The sequence below is a fragment of the Carcharhinus amblyrhynchos genome, chromosome 8 (genome assembly GCF_965287045.1).
Source record: "Carcharhinus amblyrhynchos chromosome 8, sCarAmb.v2.hapA, whole genome shotgun sequence".
In the NCBI taxonomy this organism is placed as follows: domain Eukaryota; kingdom Metazoa; phylum Chordata; class Chondrichthyes; order Carcharhiniformes; family Carcharhinidae; genus Carcharhinus; species Carcharhinus amblyrhynchos.
In genome coordinates this window covers 35,073,684-35,082,699 of record NC_137331.1, presented here as the reverse complement: position 1 = coordinate 35,082,699, position 9,016 = coordinate 35,073,684, and positions in this window count along the sequence as shown.

The window sequence follows — 9,016 nt, the reverse complement described above, 5'->3', positions numbered from 1 at the left end:
AGGTTCTTGTTTGCCAACACCTAGCCTTGGCAGGTAGTTGCCATGGCATCAGGGTGTTGTTAGAAATACTTCTTTGTGTTAGTTAAAGGCAGTTCATTCAACATTGCCTGTGAGCTCTCAGGTAACCAAAGGCCACCAGCATTAGGCTTTCCTCAGACAAGGAGAATTTTTAGCCCTGCAAGAGTCGGACACAGAAGTAGGCCATGTGGAACGTTGGTTCTGGCAAGTTTGCTGGTTTCTAGGCTCTAACCTGTCCCTGGCTCATTTTCCAGAAGAAAGGTGGCATGGGATTGGGAGGAAAATCGGGGACAGTAGGGGTGAGTAGCCAATTCTAGTCAAGGGCCTACGAACATCCACTGTTGAAATTTTCCGGTTGGCCTCCAGGTCCACAGGGGCCACAGCCAACAACATAGCTGTCAAGAGGCGGCCTCCTGATGATATATCAAGGGCCCCAATTTCCAGACAGGCTTAAAGGCACTCTTGCCTGCCGAGCTTCAGCTACAATCATAGACCACACTCTGAAGGAGTTCCCTCCCCTACCCACCCAAACAAGGGTGGCCCGTCATCTGAAAGTTTTTTATTTAAAACTTCGAGAAGTTGGAGAGGGACTCCTCCTCCGCACACCACCCCCACCCCTTATACCCACCCCTCCCCCCCCCCACCTCTATTACCATCTTGAGGTTTCCTCTCCCTCACGTACTTGCAAAGGCAGCCAGCTGCTACTTCCAAGTTGGTGAGCCTCCTATTGTTCCTCCAGCTTCCAGGGCCTGCCTGGCATCCTCAACTGGAGAATGAATCCTCTCCCCAGCAACTAATTGGCCAAATGAGTGACTCTTTTTGCCAATAATGCAGGTTTCAGACCCTGCCTTAGCTTGATATCATTGATTCCTGTGGCCTGTTGGGAAGGTCCTGCATAACATATCTGCGTTGCTTCCATTATAATGCAACGATATCTTGAACCCAGTTGCATAGACAGCCAGGTATTTTGCAAGGAAAAGCTACAGAGTGCCCTAAATTCTGAAAAAGGAATTGAAGAAAATTTTATTAGCCAGGACATGGTCAGCTGATATGACAAGGGGCAGCTTTAGGCCTAGTTATAGGGAATGACGTTGAACAGGAGGAAGGGGTACTGGTGGGAGAGAATTGCAGTGGCAGAGTTCGTAATTCAGTTAGGTTTGCTACAATTATGAAAAGGAATAGAGATAGAAGATAGGACAGGAGCAAAAATTTTCACTTGGGAAAAACAAAGTTGAGATGTGATTTAGCAAAAGGAAACTGGAAGCAACTGCAAAACAGGAGTGAATTTTACAGTTCCCCCACAAATTTACAGTCGCTGACCAACGCATTTGAAGGCAGTGTCACTCATAAAACAGGTGGCTTGCCAGTTACCTACCCGCCCACCCGTGGCATGTCCCTCATATTACAGTAAATGGACAAGGTGTCAGGTAGCCCATCCACCCTTGGGCCTAATGAAGTCCTCAAATGGCCAATTAATAGCCTTATTCTGTGTCTGCTGCGATTTATTGCCCAGCTGAGAAAGGCGGAGACAAGGTGAGCAACCCAGCAGCTTTCACTGCATGGGCTACTATTGAACAGGAAGGGGAAGCACCCTTTTGGAGGGTCCCCTGTGCCCATCAGGTGCATCCCACCCCCAAGATCGGATTCCTCCAACCCTTGGCTTCTAAAATACGACCACTTACCACCTCAGCCACCCCTTCCTTGCTGGGTCTGCTATGTAGGCCTGACCAAAATTCCTGATCAGGTTGGAGTTCCACCTGCTCTTCATCCTGGACTGTTCGTAGTCTTTGCAGTGGCCTCTACTTGCTTCTGGCATGGCTGGGACTACGGACAAGTTGGGACTTGGTGAGGGCAGAAGTCCCACACCAAATCAATTAAGGCTGCCCAAAGCACATTATTATTGAGAGTCTGCTGGATTAATGGATGGTGCAGTGCCAAGGGACCTTTTTGTAAAAGTCCAGCCCTAGGTCCCAGATCAGAGGGAGGCATTCAAAGATAAAATAGCAAGAGTTCAGAACAAATATGGTTTCCACAAGTCCCAACTCTTTAGGGTAGCACGGTGGCAGTGGTGGCACTGCTGCCTCATAGCAGCAGGAACCCTGGTTCGATTGCCGGCTTTGGTGACTGTGTTCAGTTTTCACACATCTCCCAGCGTCTGTGTGGGTTTACTCCAGGCACTCCAGTTTCCTCCCACAATCCAAAGATGTGCAGGTTAGGTGGATTGGCCATGCTAAATTGCCCCTTAGTTGTCAGGGGAGCTATCTAGGGTAAATGCATGGAATTATGAGGGTGGGGTCTGGATGGGATTGTGGTCAGTGCAGACATGATGGGCCGACTGGCTTCCTTCTGTACTGTAGGATTCTATTGAGTCTACAGCTTCGATCTGCATGTCAAGGAGCACGCAGAGTAGGATAAAGCAAAATTGAAAAGATCATGTTTAGACTGGAGGAGAATAGAAAACACAAGAGTGGAAGTTAAAAAGTTAGGAAAGCAAAGTTGGAATAGGAAAATATAGTGGCAAGTAAAATTAAGGAAACCAAGAGGTGGTTTAAAAGTACATGAAAAACAATTAGACGATTAATGATAAAGTAGCTCCGTTAGGAACCAAAAACTGTGAAGACAGAACATGTTGCATCATTCCAAATGGATACTTTGTACCCATCTTCCTGCAGGAGGGAGAGAATGCAGACATTGTAGTTCAGGATGAGGACTGTGCAATATTAGAAAGGATATGCATGATAAGAGAGGAATTATGCAGGGCTTTAGAATTTTTGAAAGTAGATAAATTGCCAGATCCTAGGCTGTAAAAAGAAGCAAAGGATTAAATAGCAGAGGCTCTGACCATCATTTCCCAATCTGCTGGCACATGTGTGATGCAAGGGAGATGGAGAACTGCCAATGTTGCACCCTTGCTTGAAAAGTGAAAAAAGGTTAGACTCAGTCAGCCAACCTTGGTAGTGAGCAAGTCATTTAGAAAAATAAAATGTTTTACTTGTCATTTCAAAGCCATGGACTATTAAGGACAGTCAGCGTGGATTTGTTCATCAAAGGTTGCGGCTGATTAACTTGACAACATTGTTTGAGAATGTAATGAAGTGAGTCGATAAGGGTTATGCATTCAGTGTTATCAACAATGGGTCATAGCAAGGTTTCTGACTGGTCTTACATGCCAAACTGATCAACCAAGGGATACAAAGGTAAGGGATCCAAAATTGGTTGAGTGGCAGGAAGAGAAATGAAATGGTTGATGGCATTCTCTCTCCTACGATCACATCTCTTTTACATTTGCAATGACCAGGACTGTATAGTTCTCTAGGTGTGGTCTAGATCTGCTTTATATATTTCTAGCTTAACTTTGCTGCTCTTATACACTATGCCACGGCTAATAAGGTATCCTGTGACTGGAAGACTGCTTCCACTGGAATTCCAAAGGACTCCGGATTGATCCCTTGCTTTTTCAATGACTTTGACTTGAATATCATTAAGAAGTTTGCAGGCAACAACATGGTTCATAATGAGGGAGGTAACTGCAGCCTGCAGGAAGATATCAATGGGTTAGTTAGGTAGTCAGAAAAGTTGTGAATGAAATTCATTCTGGAGAATTACAAAGAGATGTATTTGGAGACGGCTAACAAAATAAGGGAATAAACATTATATTATAGGATAATGAAGAGTAGAGGAATAGAAGGATGTTGGGGTGCATGACCCCAAATCCCTAAGTGTAGCGGGACAAGTAGATAAGGTAGTTAAGAAGGCATATGGGATACTTTCCTTTATTGGCTGAGATCGAGGTTAATAATAAGATCAAGAAGGTTATGTTATGAATAAAAATATATCCAGACTACAGTTAGAGAACTGTGAACAGTTCTGGACGCTGCCGTGTGGAAGGGATGCAATTGTTAGACAGTACAGAAGAGATTTCTGAGGCTGTTTTTGGAAGGTTCAACCAAAAGGAAAGACTGGATAAAGTTGTTTTCTTTAGAACAGAGAAAACTGAGGGGAGATTTAATTGAAGTGTTCTTGGGGGGGGTGGCCTATTACTGTAACCATTTATTCTGCTAATCCTCATGACACTAGATCAGTTTAGCATGGCCAATGCACCTAACCTGCACATCTTTGGACTTTGGGAGAAAACAAAACACTTGGAGGAAACCCACACAGACACGGGGAGAACCTGCAAACTCCACACAGACAGTGACCTGAGGCCGGAATTGAACCTGGCGCTGTGAGGCACCGGTGCTAACCATTGTGCCACTGTGCTGCGCATGAGTCACAGAAATGCTTTCATTCAGAGGGTGCTGGACCTGAAAGGCTAGTAGAGATAGAAACCCTCATAGATTTAATAAACGATTAGATATGCACATTACCTACTGGGCTACAGACCAAAATAAGATTAGGCTCACAGCTCTTTCCCAACCAACAGTTCAAAATGTGTCAGTCCTTCTGTTTGTAAATTTCTGTGACTTTATTCCCTTGAAAGATGACTGGCAAATCTTTTATGTTTAAAGTTTATTTATTAGTGTCACAAGTAGGCTTACATTAACACTGCAATGAGGTTACTGTGAAAATCCTCTAATCGTCACACTCCAGCACCTGTTCGGGTGTACTGAGGGAGAATTTAGTATGGCCAATGCAGTTAAACAGCACTTCTTTCAGGCTGGGAAAGAAACCGGACCACCTGGAGGAAACCTATGCAGGCATAGAAAGAATATGCAGACTCCACAGACAGTCATCCAAGCCTCGAACCTGGGAATCAAACCTGGGTCCCTGGCACTGTAGGGCAGCAGTGCTAACCACTGTGCCACTGTGTAATCTTTCGGAAGTGCTGTTGGATTCCTACAGTCTGTAATCTTCTGTTAGTTGCACAAGTCATCTTTACAATTGCCATGCTTATTTTCTTCATTAGCTGGAGAGGTAGAATGTCACAGCAAAAATCAATTTATTCAAATAAAAAGTACATTTTAAAATTAATAATTCCATGCACGTACTATGCCATTGCCAATTTTTTTAATTCATCCATGGGACTGGCCAGCATTTATTGCTCATTCCTAGTTGTCCTTGGAGGGCAGTTGAGAGTCAACCACACTGGTGTGACTCTGGAGTGACATGTAGGCCAGACCAGCTAAGGTAAGTGAACCAGATGCATTTTTCAACAATCGACAATGATTTCATGGTCATCAGTAGATTTTTAATTCAAGATTTTTTTCACTGAATTCATATTCCACCATCTGCCGCAGCAGGATTTGAACCTGGGTCCACAGAGCTTTAGCTGATTAATAGTGTAGCAATAATACCACTAAAGTTAAAAGTTTATTTATTAGTGTTACAAGTAGGCTTACATTAACACTGCAATGAAGTTACTGTGAACCATCGCCTTCCCCAATTTTGAGACTCAGTTTATGTATCAATAAACATATATCTCTTCACACTTTAGTTTGACTCTGATGGCTGATACTCCATGCATAAACTCATCTGAACCAGGCTAATATTATAAATGCCTTAGATTTGCAATAGATTTAATGGTAAGGCTGTCAATTTTAACTTGTTGTAACTGGCAAACCAGACAGCAACTTCTGACATCCACAGAAATAGCTGTGAGATAACATTACTCCTCCACAGGCTGTGCTATTACAGTCCTTGCAGCTCAGCTTAATACTGAAATACATGCAATAGTGTGAAGTTGGAATACTTTAGCATACTGTTTCCCCACTAAAGGCATCAGAAAGAAATTAATGTTCATGAATTCAGGATTTTTTATAAATCATGATAAAACACAAATGCACCCAATCTCTTTCCCTAAAAAAATTTATTTTACAAGAATATAGTTTCATTCCTTTACAAGTTAATTAGTCTGAAGATTTTTTTAAAGTTATTTAGTTTAAATCTTCAACACTCATTAACTTTTGAAGAAATTAGACCCTATATTGTCATTTTGTTTAACATATTTTGCTTTTACTTCTCACCCTTAACCCCATCCTCTTACTGAATCTTCATTATGTTTCCAGGAAATAATTTGAATCTAATTTTCATCTCCTCTTTTATACTTTCTGGTTTAGGCTCTGCGGGGCTCAGTGAGGATTCTTCAGTCTGACTGGTTGTTTCTTAAGTTAGTTACAGATGCTACAGACCCCCTGTAGAGTGTACCCCGCTGAATGAATTGTTCGCTGACATTAAGTCTCTGTTCAAAACCAAGCAAACCTTTTGCAGGTAGCTATCAGCAAGGTGAAAAGTGCTTCTTTGTCACTAATAACATAATCTGAATTAATATTTTGTTCCCTTACACAAGGTGCAGAAAACCAACTCTTCATTTTAATATATATTCAAAAAGATATAAAAAGCAAGAGGAAATAGGCCTATTTTTGAAAAGCAGTGTCAATGTTTTCCATTAAAACCAATCGATTATTTGTTTAAGTGTTAGTGTCACAAATAGGCTTACATTAATACTGCAATGAAGTTACTGTGAAAACTCCCTACTGACCACATTCCGGTGCCTGCTCGGATACACTAAAGGGGAATTTAGCATGGCCAATGAACCTAACCTGCACATCTTTCAGACTGAGAGAGGAAACTGGAGCAACTGGAGGAAGCTCAAACAGACAAGGGGAGAATATGCAGACTCTGCACAGGCATTGACCCAAATACATCTGTGATATGTGTTTTTGTTGTACTACAAGAAAAAAAAGGAATGTCATGTTTTGTATTTTAAAGTACACGTTGCCAACAAAGAAAGTGTTTAGCCAATAGTCTTTTGTTACAGTAAATGTCTTAAAATGTGGGATTGTGTTGTGTCAGCCTTTTAGCTATTAACTGGAACTTTTAAGTTTCTTTTTAAAAGTTATTGCGCCCGATTGAGCCTGTAACCACATAGAGTAAAACAAAACCTTGTTGAATTTAGAATACCAACGAAGACCGAATTGAATGAAGGATGAAGGATCTGACATGGAACAATACAATTTATGTGTAAAAGGATCTGTTGTTGGGATGTGTACTGTTCAATAAGAATAATCATTGATGTGTCAAAAACAAACATAACACGCATTAAAGTCAGTTAATGAGACGTGGAATAGTCAGCCATAATGAGACCAGTTCATCTCTGTACATTTGATTCTTACTAACTGTGTTAGGGTTTGACTGGTGATTTGCATTGAAAGATTTCTTTGCCCATTTGATATAAATAAATATAAATGGTTTGCATGAGGATGTGTTTTGTTAGCCCCACTGTTGCTAATAAGTTCTGTATCTGTAAATACTCCATTGCACCTGACCATATTTCGACAAGTCTCCATTAATTAACACACTGAAAAGCTTTGGGACATTTATTGTGTTGGTGAATAAGTGCAAATGAGGTAAGTGGCTGGGGTGAGTTGGATGGTAGATGGCAGGGTGGGAGAGAAGCTGGGTGGTATGGTGGCAAGGTGAGTAAGGTGCTAGCTGGGTAGGGTGGCAGAGTGGTAGGTGGCAGGGTGGACAGGGTAATAGGATGGGAAAGGGTGACAGATTGGTGTAGGTGACAGGATGGACAGGGTGGTGAGGTCAGATCAGGTCTGGGGGAGTCGGTGGGTGTGGGGGTGGGGGTTGTGGAGTGTGGATTGAAGTTGAGGGAGCCAGAATCAGGGATTGAAGAGGGAAGTCAGAGGGTCAGAGAGGGGCAGGGAGCAATAGGGTGGTGACAGTTGTATGGTTACCCGGGAGGTCACCATGGTTTCTCTCTAATATTTCTGGATAACTCTCCAGGTAAGAGTTGTAGTTTCTTGGAGGGTCCCAGGGAATAAGAGAATTGTTTATTGGAAGTTGAAACTTGCTGGGCAATTCTCACAGCGTACTGGTGTTGGAATTATGAGGAATCACTTAGTACATATTCTGGAATACGTCCAGTCGCCAACATCCAGAAACCACAAGTTCTGGGCTATAATGTTCAAAACAGGTGTATCAAATGGACAGGTGTTAACCTCTTAAAATCCAAAAACATTCCTGTTTATACTGATATAAAAGACCAGGAGCCTTAAGTTCCTGGGTTGTGGAGGACAGAAATCAGGTTTTTTGCTAGGACCGCTTAAGTTGGGATGGAATATCAACTGCATTTGTCATTCACCGGAACCGTATTGTGCAGCCGTGGCCTACATCCCATGAGGGAATTGGATTTGTATCTGGCTGTATTTGTAGGTGCCCCAAGAATTCTTCACAACTTGCTCTTTTAGGGCTAGCAGATTTTCAATTAAGTTAGTTAACACAATACATTTCCAAGTACCATTACATTTCATCCAGGGATATCGTCTCTACAAGTCTGTATCAACATCCTGGGGTTACTATTGATGAGAAACTGAACTGGACCAGCGATATAAGTACTGTAGCTACAAGATCAGGTCAGAGGCTGTGAACTCTGCAGAGAGTAACTCACCTTCTGACCCTCAAAAGCCTGTCCACCATCTACAAGGCACAAGTCAGAGTGTAATGGAATACTCTCCACTTGTCTGGATGAGCGCAGCTCCAGTCACATTCAAGATTGACACCCCGCAGGGTAAAGCTGTCCACTTGACTGACACCCCATCAACCACCTTCAACATTGATTCCCTCCACTACTAATCCACAGAGGCAGCAGCATCTACCATTTACAAGATGCACTGCAGTGGTATAAATGACATCCTTCAACAGCACCTTCCAAACCTGCGACCTCCACCACCCAGAAGGACAAGGGCGGCAAATGGATGGAAACACCGCAACCGACAAGTTCCCTTCCATGCCATACACCATCCTGACTTGGAACTATCAATCATTCCTTCACTATCATTGAGTCAAAATCCCGGCGCACTTTCCCTTAACAATGTTGGTGCACCTATCATAGATGGGCTACAGTGTTTCAAGATGGCGGCTCACCACCATCTCTCAAGAGCATTTAGGGGTGTGCGATAAACGCTGGCCTAGTCAGTGATGCTTGCATCCCATGAAAGAGTAAAAATAATGTTTCCCCAGCTAGATTTATCCCTCTCGCCAACTTTAA